Consider the following 11,753-nt stretch of genomic DNA (forward strand, 5'->3'; position numbering starts at 1 on the left):
CTTTCCCTTGACATTCCAAGCCTCATAATCTACCAGAATATGTCAAGCTTGTTATGTCCCTACCCAGAGAGCCATAATTTCCCTTGCAAGTGAAATTCTTTTCACTATTATAGCCAAATCCATTGACCAAGTGATGCTGGCCCCTTTTTTGGAAAATGTTGCCCCTTTCTGCCTAGAAGCCCTCACCCAACTTTATCAAAAGTTGGATTTTGCTACCAGAGCTAGAATTTTTTAGATTTTCTTACTAGAGAATGCCCAATTGCCCAAGAAAAATCCTCCTTATCCTTCCTCCATTTTCAATGATCATGCCAAACAGATTATTCCATCGTTTCTTACATTCTAGGCTATCATTCTGATCAGTGGGTAGTTGAGCCCCTTTTAGGATTCCTCTCCACATTTTCCACAGATAGCAAGCCCTCTACAATTTTTAATTTCAGTCAATTCTTGGCTGACAATATCCATGAGAAATTCATTACGTTTCCTACAGAGCAAGTGTTCAGTTACACCTCTATTTTAATTTACATGTTCATCTACTATTAAGCAGAAAAGTTTAGTTTTGCATTGCAGAAGTTGGATGATGCAGGGGACCAACAACTAGTGATCTTTTGGACCTGATTGGTCATGAAAGATCAACAAGAATTCACATACAAACAATTTATTAAAGACTTTGTTCATCTAGCTATGAATGTTCTCAATAGTGCAGTACAACCCAGAATCAGTGATGAGATCAAAAGAATTTTTCATCTATCAAACCAAGCAAAGACTGGAGATTGGTACTATATTAAAACTACACATAGATTAGAGTTTATGGATGTGAATTGCCCCCCTATAAACTCCTCAAGTACCTTCCAATGAGGATCTTTGCACTGGAGTATATCAGGCAGATGTTGAACTTAGATGACATCCACTTTGTAGTGGCCAAAACGAAGGCACAATTCAGAAATAAAACATAGGTGGGCCCATTTGTGTGCAACATAAGGGCAATAGGTGAGGAGGCAAATAAGATATTGAAGGAAATGAAGTTCAGCTTGAGCTTCACATTGTCTTGTGACCCCTGTGGCATCATTTCAAAACTCAGAGTGGACAATAAAAACACTCCCTACATCCATACTTCTAGTCCAGACATAGAGCAATATGCCAACCAGTTGGAGTGGGTAGAAAATACCCTGCAGGAAGTTGAAGAGTATCTTGTTTCTAATTTTAGTTTTTAGACTCCTGTTCCTTAGGAAAAATCTAGCAAAAGGTAGAGGGAGGAAGGGTCATCATCTACCACTGGGAGTGAAGCTAAAGAATTTAGAATCAATTATAGAAAGAGAACTAAGGTAACTCACAAACTGAAAGTAGACAAAGAGACTAAAGAACAAGCATCTATCATCATCATAGATTCGCCACCCGCAACCACCAATTTCACTACATCTCCTTCTGAACCTTCATTTGCACAGGGTCATAAGGATACTGAGTTAGAATCACACACTTTCCAAACAGAAAAAGAGAAGACAATGTTTGATAGGTACAAAGAGATAATGCTCAGGAATTAAATCTTGAAGAATAACACTTATAGCCAATTCTGGAAGCAAACTTCCAGCTCACAAAGTAGACTTCTGTTAGTGTTTGATACTAAGCATGGTAAAATGCAGATGGCCTTTCTTGAGGCCCAAACTTCATAGCCCAAATCAGCAGCTAACTACAAAAGCACCACCTTTGAGTTCAGTACAAAGGACATACATCCCATTGATCAAATGGAGATGCACAAACAAACTGGTGAGATGATATTCTCCACTTTGACTAGCACTACCATGTACTTATCCAAAATACAGGTTTCTTTTGTGAATGTACAGTCACAGTTCAAAATGGAGAAGGTCTCCTCCTTGGCCAAAGATAACAAGATCAAGTCTTTGGAAGACTTGGTGATCAATATAGGGTATGACCCTAAAGATGTTATTGCTACTGAAGAGATTATTAAGAAGAAAAACTTGGACATTGCAGTTGTTATCACTCAGAAGTCTTCCCTAGAAGTTACCAAAAGAAGGAATAATCCAAGGTAACCACAAACCTAATCTTTTAGACTTAGGTTCTAGCCAACCTAAGTCCATAGAGGGCTCTCTCTTTATAATTTAACTTTGTTTTGGGTGAGATTTTAGGCTAGTTCTTAGTGTTCATAAGGTGTTGAATTTGGTTGGGTGGTGGAATTCTAGGAACAGATGGATGGAACAAGGCCTTCAAGCCATTGGGATATGGAGTCAAACAAAGGGTGGCTTAACTGAACCAAATCACTAAAGAGATTGTTCACAGGGTAGGCTAGCAAGGCAAAAGGCAAATCTTTAGGTTCAATGGGTGAGATAGTCCTAACTAGGGTGAAAGGGCAATGAAGAATCCTTAGACCAGGATCAAGATGAAGAGCAGGAGGTGATCATGAGAAAAGGGCAACTAAGAATCCTTTATTATAGACCTAGGGGGAAACTACGGAAGTAAGGGAGCAGTTAAGAATTCCCTAACTAAGATAGTTTAGCAAAAAACACTAAGAATGTAAATAGTCAAGACAAAGAGCATTAAAGCCAGTTCTGAAATATCATTCCTAGTTTACCATTCAGATTTCATAGAAGCACATATGATTATTATTAAACATGAAGAAAAACGATAAAACACATGAGAGAAAATACTTATTTGATTTCTGATTTACACAAAAATCCTATGAAATGTCTTTACTTTATTCCTTGATCCAGCAAGCCAATCCAGTCTTGATACAGTCGCACTTTAACTTGAGAGGATAATTTCTACATAAATGTCTTTGAATCCACACTAAATACTTCGAAAGGTGAAGTATTTATACAAAAAATATTTACAAAATATCTCATAATAGTTTGAGAATTAATCTAGGAAATCAAAATATCTTCAAGCATGAAGATAGAGATAGATGGAAAACAGCATCATGCTATCCCTGTTATTGTGATAGTGTTGGCTGTTTGCAGTTCGAATTTTGAGCTCTTTAAGCTGACTGATATTTGTATGCCGGAATCACCATTGTCTTTAATATTTTATTGATACTCTTTAACCTGTTACTCTTTGACTATTATTTACTGTGTCCTTTTACCTTCACTATATATTTTAGGTTTTTACTCTCTATTTCAATAGTAAATCATTTAATTTCATATTTCCTCTACTTGTCTTTTAACTGTATGTTTTATTTCCCATCTTTGTTTGAATAGATTTGATAACAATCTCAGCGTAAACAGGTCTTATGACTAGCATTAAGATTGTTTATCCAAGGATGTGGTCTTTTGATCGCTTGTTAAACAAAACAAACTATTAGGAAAACGTTGGGTTGACAAGGGGGGTCATTAATGGCTTTATCGAGCTTTATAGGTCTATGGAGTGAGTCCAAAGTGATTTCGGGAGGTAAACCATGCTTGAATTGGCTAGTAGAGGCTTCAGGTGGTGCAGAAGGGTTACACAGGTTTTACTACAAAAACAGGCGAAAACAAGCAACACTGGCATTTTTGTGTTTAAACAGTTAAACGTTTGATTTGTTTGAATTTTGGCACAAAGTGAACAATAGACGGTTTGTCGTGTAGCGGGCGACGGTATGTAGTTTTCTTCGCACCGCTTTTGTGGGCTGGGTGGTTTTGGGGGAAGGCTGCTCGATCCCACTCATCAGGTGCCACGTAGCATCGAGGCTGAAATGAAAATAGCCCATATCGAGTGGGTAAAGTTTAGGTGTTGGAGGCTGCCCAATATGTTTGACAACCATTGGATTAAAGGGGAGGAGATCACATGGTGATCGGGGTGGGGAGTTTGTACAAAGGGTAATGGATGGGCCGGGCTAATATTTAAGCACGGTGGGTTTTACTTAAACAATGGATTAAGGCGGGGTTAGGGTGTCAGGAGTGATTTCATTGGCAGAGGGTTTTGATTATTAATTAATTGCTCGCTGATTAATTAACTCATTAGTCGGGTTGTGGTATTAATAAAGTTTATGTTTCAAACTTTAGGGGACAAGGTATTAATAAAAAGGGTTTATTATAACTTATATGGGGAATGGTTATTTCTTTTCTTCGGGAATTATTATATACGTAAGTGTTAGAAATTAATACGAAAATGGTAAAGAATGGGTTTAGGTCTAAGTGTAATGAATATAATTAATTTTCTTATCATAAACACATTATAACTTAGCCTAAAAAGTATTTTTTGGGTTTTTTGAGAAAACAAGTTTCTTTCATGGGGCTAATCACTTTCCTAGGATAACAAGATTGTATCCTTTAGAAAAAAGGGTTTATTAGGGGAGAATGACTTTTCCTTAGGAAAATGGTGTTTCTCTTAGGAAAATGGATTTGTTTGGGGATATGCGTGAATTGAAGGGGGTGAATGTTTATGAGGGGGTTTTTAGTACTTAGAACCTGTAAGTCATTGGGCTGATGGTCCAGTCCCTCCAGAAGTCAGAGAAATGCTCTAAGTCCCTTTGACTTAAGATTTTGGGTACTTAAGACTTCTTATTGGAAATTAGTTAAGTGAAAGGTGTAATGAGTGAGGGGAGTTAATCAATTTGATTTTTTGGACTTGATGCATGTCCAATTTTCATCCATACTTAGAACATTGATGATGAAGGTGATCAATATGCTTTTATCTAACAATCATCACAATTCTACAACCTTTCTTCTACTTACCCACCTACTCATCCTACCATTTTACTTCTCTTTATTAGGGTGCACTTAAGCTAGCAAACCCTTATCAAAACATTTTTTGTTCTTTTACAATAGTAATCTAACTAAGTCTAACCTTATTACATCCAAGGGCTTAGATTAAACAGTTGAGCTCCTTTTATTCACTCTACCTATCTACTTATCTGCCAAGATTAAACAGTTTGGTCAGATTTTATTCTCTATCTATAAGCATAAAATTGAAAACATGAAATAGTCAAGTTTAAACATTTTGACTATCATGGATTGTGGCAAAGATAACAAGCTGCACACAATCATTTATTTTGTACAAAAAGTAAATAGTAGTGGCATTTTGACTTGCACACTTTCATGGTCTTTTCTTTCTTGGGGTTCATATTTTTCATCTTTTTTGACCTTTTTATTCTTTTTGTCCTTTGATTTTTCTTTTAGGACATACCCTCTTTACATTTTTTAATTTTTTGAATATGGAAAACATTTGCAAAAAACAAAGGTATGTACATATTACAGGTTTAATCTCAGCCATTCAAAAATTATGACTCCTATTGGTATAGGAACCTAACAGTGGCTCCACTTGGGGATGGCATTTCCTGGTGAAATGTCAAGAACTTGTAGATCAATGGCCATTCTAAATTGTTGTGATCTTACTCTACAACTTTTCCCTTTCACTTTTCTACATTATTGCTATTTATGACAGTAAAACTTTTGAAACTTAGGGCCTTCTCTTTGGGCTTCAACTCCAAAAATTCACTATCCAATCAACTATAAACTTTTGAAAAATAGAATATGTACAAGTGATTAGTGAAATTAGTAACTAGGTTCTATGTAGTGTTTAATCATTCGACCATTAACTGGTCCTCCTTCTGCTTCCGTGCCATCTAATTCTTTGAGGAAAAAAGCACTATTGCCTCTAAAAGCATAAATGATATAAGGGCCTTTCCATAGGAAGTCAAACCTCCCATGTTTACCTTTATCCTCTCTTCTTGAATCCCATTTCAAAACTTTGTCTCCTAGGTAAAAATCTTCTTCCTTAGTCCTTTTGTCAAAAGCTTTCTTGATCCTTTCCTGCATAGCTTGTGATCTGATGTAGACTTCTTCCCTGGTCTGCTGTAAGTGAATTGTCTGGTTGAATCTCCTTTGAATATCATTTGGCTCAACCTACACCTCTTGGAGTAATTTCTTCACTGGTGTTCCCAAGGAAGACGGGAAAACAACCTCCATTCCATAAACTAATTGATAAGGACTGGTACCAATGGATTTCTTTGTGGTTAGCCTATCTGCCCACAAGGCATTTACTAGCTTCTTGTTCCAGGTTTTCTTGTTATCCTCCAACAATTTTTTGATGGTATTCATTAAAATTTTGTTGGAGGACTCTGTTAGTCCATTTCCTTGGGGATAATAAGCTATGGAGTGACCCAAGGTTATATGGTACTTATTATAGAAATAAATCATTCTTCTGGATTTGAAAGATGCTGCATTGTAAGTGATGATTTTGGTGGGGCATTTGAATCTGGATAGGATGTTGGCCTCAAGGAAGTTTATTATGACAGTGGCAGTGGCTTGTCTTGAGGGTATGGCTTCTGTCCACTTTGTGAAATAATCTGTAGCAGTCAGGGTCCATTTGTGTTGGGCAGAGGAAGGTGGATGGATTTCACCAATGAAGCCAAGACCCCACTATTGAAATGGTGCTTCGGAAAATATTGGTTTCAAGGGTAAGGGCAAAAGTTTTTTCTTTCCTTCAAAAGTCTGATATAATGACATGAGGTTACAAATTTCTTTACATCAGAAAATAGAGTGGGCCAATAAAAATCGGCTCTTAGAATCTTGTCAGTAGTGGTTTTCCAGTAAAGATGTCCCCCACAGTCACCTGCATGAAACTCTTGTAACACCTTGTCAGATTCTTCTTTTAATAAACAGTTAAGAAGGATACCTTCATGATTCCTCCAAAACAGAGCATTGTCATTTATGCAAAACTTTAAAGATTTCGTTTTTAAGAACCTGCTTTTAGTCCTAGATAATTCTAGAGGAGCTTGTAAATTTTGTAAAACATATATAATGTCAGCATACCATGGTGATTCAATAAAGGTCAGGTTGGTTGGTGGAGTCACTATCTCCTCTGCAATATCCATTTCTGCAATAAAATTTATGTCTAAGGCTTGACAGTTCAATTCAACCATAAGCTTGGCTAAACCTTGGCCTTTGATCAACTTTGTAGGTTTGATATCTAGGTCATATTCTAATATAGTAGCTATCCATTTCCCTCTCTTTCCATCTGGACCATCCTGAGTTAGGATGTATTTGACCACAACATTGGGAACATAGGCTATTACATGAGAATATAGAATGTAAACTCTGAAATCTTTGATAGCTTTGACTAAAGCAAAAGCTTGTTTTTCCATTATATTATACTTTAAAGGGGCATTCCTCAAGTCTTTGCTAAAGAAGGCAATAGGTTTTTCAAAACCCTCATCATTCTTCTATAGTAGGACTACAGAAATTGTGTGTTCTGAGGCAAAAGAAAATATAATGAAATCCCTATCAAACTTTGGACTGATCAAAACTGGTGTTTGTGTTAAGGCTAGCTTAATATCTTCAAAAGAGCTTTTAGCCTCAACTGTCCACTTAATAGTTGAATATTTCTTCAACATGTTATTTAATAATCTAATTAATTTTGCTAAGTTAGAAATAAATCTTCTAAGAAAGTTTATTTTACCTAAAAAGGCTTGTAGTTCTCTGATGCTCCTAGGATGCTGTATCTGTAAGATGGCTTCAATTCTTGCTGGATCTATTCGGATACCATCTTTAGAGATTATGTGGCCTAATAGTTTTCCCTCTTCCAACCAAAATAAATATTTTTTAGGATTCAAAGAAATTCCATACTTTCTACACTTGATAAAGACCTGCCTTAGATGATCTAGGTGTTGTTCATCAGATTTAGAGAATATTGTGATATCATCTAAGTATATTACAAGGAAGTCATGGATTTCCTTAGCAAAAGTTATATCCATAGCTCTTTGAAAGGTGGCCCCTGCATTCTTTAACCCAAAAGGAATATTCACATACATGAAAGTGCCCCAAGGAGTAGTGAATGCAGATTTAGCTTGGTCATCTGGGTGGACTAAAATTTGGTTATAACCAGAAAACCCATCTAACAATGAGATTCTCGTTGAACCTACTACCCTCTATAATATGTGATCCATTTTGGGAAGAGGGTAGTTATCCTTTAGTGAAACTTTATTGATATTCCTAAGGTCAACACACAGTGTAATTTCACCAGTGTTCTTTCTTGTGGGTACCAAATTAGAAACCTAATCAGAGAATCTAATTGGTGCTATGATCTTGGCTTCATACATTCTTTTGATTTCCTTTTCAATAGAAGGAAATAGAATGGGATTAATCCTTCTAAGCTTCTGTCTAAAAGGTTTCTGTTTTTCTTTTAAGGGGATGGTATGTTGTATTATGCTGGTGTCATAGGATTTAAGGTCCTCATAACTCCAAGCAAAAACATCTTGGAATTCCTTTAGCGGTTCTATGTATTTTACCTTTTCATTAGGAGGTAAAGACTTTGAAATTTTTATCAATTTAGGATCTTCATCAGAGCCTATGTTACACTTCTCTATGTCCGATTTTAAGGGTTCCATTTTCAGATTTCTAGGGACATTGTTTGAATCAAACAAATCCTCCAAAGGAGTTAATCCTTTGGGAAAAAAATTGTCTTTGAGATTGATGATTTCAGAGTCTTCGTCAATTATCTCATCAATTTCAATTTGCTTTAGGTTTTGAATATCTGATTTTGTAAACTTTGTGGGATGGAATCTATCTATCTCTTCATCTTCTAATTTTTAATTTCTATTTTATCTGTAAAATCAAGATCTAATGTTATGTTAGTATCTATGTTGCTATTTACAAATTCCTCATCTAAAGTTAAAAAATTGTTTATTTGTTGGTCATTAGTGAATACTTGCCAGTTTTTCAAGTTGTCTGGGATAGTAGGTCTGTGCCTAACCTCAGTAGTGTACTGATGGTTAGGTTGAAATGGTAACTTACAAGTGCTGGAAAACATCGCTAAACTATGAGCCTACATATTGTGTTTTCTTGGAATGACTACAAGCTTAGTTTCTAGAAAAGTATTCAATATTTCTACAACTGTTCCTCTATAAAAGCCTAACCTAGGATCTCTAGTCATATATACAGCGTTGATTTGTTTTATGACCAACTCAGAATCTCCCATAATAGAAACTCTTATGGCTCCTAACCTTTTAACCAATTTGAGACCTAAAAGAAGTGCTTCATACTCAGCCATGTTGTTAGTGCATTTGAAATTCAGTCTGTAGGCATGGCCCTCTGAGTAATCATTCTCTAAATTGTAAATCCACACTCCTGCTCCTACACCTAGTTTGTTCACTGACCCATCAAATTCAAGATGCCATAGTATTTCATGTTCATAATTCTTATTGTCTGGGGGAACAAAATCTTCTTTGATTAAGGTATCTTGATCATCTTTTGTATCTGAAAGCTCTTGAATTTGGAAAATTTGATTTTCTGCTACAACTGCAATTTCTTTTGGTTCTGAAGTAATGCTATTTGAAGTATTTTCTTGGTTTGGTTCAGCACTATATAGGATGAAAGAATCGATTTCAGAATGCATGGAATATATAGGAAACTTTTGAGGTCTTTCTTGGCTACTCACTACATACTTCATCAGGGTCTCTCTGTATAGTTTTTTAGGATGTCCAAAGACTGAAATTGTGGCATATGACATGTCAAGTTGCAAATATCCTTGGAGTTTGGCCCCCCATGATCTAGACAACAGCATGCCATATTTAGGTGGTATATCAGCAACAACTATGTCCATAAGAATGGTCTTAGCAGGGTATTGCACTAGGGAAACACACAAGTCTTTTATAAGTCCTAGGCACTTAACTTGACTTGAATGAAATGAAAACAGGTCCTTGTAAGGCCTAGTGATATCCATGTTTAGTTTATCCATAACAGATTTAGGCATTAGATTGTGTAAAGCCCTAGAATCTAGCATAGCATTGTGTAGGATTTTATCATGAATGTTAAGGTTAATGTAGAAGGATGGTATCCCTCCTTCCACTGGTTTTCCATTAACATCAGGACCAAAAATAAGCTCAGGTTGATCATCAAATAGGTTAATAGAGTCTTCATTCTCAACGAAATTTAAGGATTTGCTTATTTGATATTTGTAAATTTCATGTTTAATCAGCTCTGTTAAGGGAACCAAGATTTTCAATTTGGCTACCTTTGCCCCCAAATTGAAAGGAAAATGGGATTTCTCTATTTGAAAATTTGGAATTTTAACAGTAGGGTTTGGAGTAGTTTGTTCTTCTTTTTCAGTGTTTGGAGTCTTTTTTAGTGGATTTTCTAATACAATTTCTGGAGACTATTCCATTGTTTCCTTGGAGGGAACTGAAGTGGAAGGTTGCTCATTAGAAGGTTGGTCATTGGTTACATCTACAATGGTGGGACTGGGAGGGTTCTGATTTGATCTAGAGAGGATTTGGAGAGTTTTTGTAACTGGAACTACTTTAATTTTCTTAGGCTGATTTGGTATTGCTTTCTTGTTTTGGTCCAGAGCATCAATGTTCTTTTTTCTCCTCAAATTGTACTGTTTATGCACTTCGAAGATAACAGAATCATACCCTTGCTTGTAATCGAATGATTCTCCAGATTGGGTCTACAACTGCTGGAGCATGTGTAATTCCTGATCATCTTGAGTGAAAAAGACAGTTTTCTCATCATCTAATCCCATTAAATTAATCTAAGTGTCTTGTTCAGGGTCTTCTGAATGGAATGTTTCAGCATAGTTTTGTTGAACAAGAGGTCTAATGCTCTGATCGGGTCCATCTTTTCTAGTGTTATGATTTTGATTCTTTCGAAAGTTTGGATTTCTCACTGGAGGTGCCTATTGATTATCCCAGTGAGGCTTCCTTCCAATGTTCTCCATCCTATCCATTAGTTTTTCCATTCCTTTGGCTAGGGAATGCATTTTAAGGTCAAAGGGTGAGGCTTCATCTTTCAAGGGTACTCTCCTTTTGTTCCTAACCCTAGCTCTTTTTGCTAGCAAATTAGCTTCTACACTAACTGCTACACTCTGCATATCTTCTAGAGTTGGTGGGTTTCTCTCTCTAAGTTGGAATGCCATATCAGTGTCAAAGCCGTCTGGAAATTTTATGAGTGCTAAGCCAAGTGGGGGTCTAAGGTCAACTAGTATTGCATTATATACACTGTGAAATCTAGTATAGTAGTCCTGAACTATTTCGTTTGGTCCTCTCTTGATGTTTTCATATTTTGAAAGAATCTGCAAAGGATTCTTTTTCTTTTCCCATCTATTTAAAAATTGTTGGTAAAATACTTCTAAACTATCTATACTATTGTTAGGTAAAGATCTAAACCATGTTCTCACATCGCCAGCTAGAGTTTGGGCAAAAATTCTCATTTGGACATCTCCAATATCAATTTCATGCAATTCAAAATGATCTGTCATCTTTCTTGTATGTTGTTGTGCTGTGTAGGATCCTGTGCCATCAAATAGGACAATTTTGCTCTGGTAGTCTTGTGGCATGGCACCTCGTGGAGCAGGTAACACAAGAGGGGCATATCTATTTTCCATGGCTCTAAGTTGGGCAGGACTGAGAACTGGAGTTGGGGTACCAGGGGGTAATATAGAGGTTGATGAGGAACTAGGGGTGATAGGTGACTGATGTGTAATGGTAGGTTGGTGGGGAAGTGAAGGTATAAATGGAGGTGAGGAATGAACTTCAGAGATGGAAGGGAATAATGGTGAACTAAAGGAAGTTGAAACTGTTTCAGAAAGTTTAGGGATCTTAGCAGTAGTGAGGGATGACTGAGGGGAATTTAGAATGTACTAATCAATTGACAAGTTTTCCCTTTGGACTTCAAGTTCTGCTATAAATTCTGGATCTAGAACTATGTCATCAAGTGCACTCTCAGACCTGGTTCTAAATAGGGAAAGGTCAAAATACTCATCAAAAGGGAGGTCTTCTAAAAACAACCACTCATCCAGGCAGGAATCTGCTTTAATTGAAGGCGTAG

Source organism: Pinus tabuliformis, chromosome 2_1 (assembly GCF_031772625.1).
Source record: "Pinus tabuliformis cultivar Carrire ecotype Pingquan chromosome 2_1, CPIR1, whole genome shotgun sequence".
Taxonomy (NCBI): Eukaryota; Viridiplantae; Streptophyta; class Pinopsida; order Pinales; family Pinaceae; genus Pinus; species Pinus tabuliformis.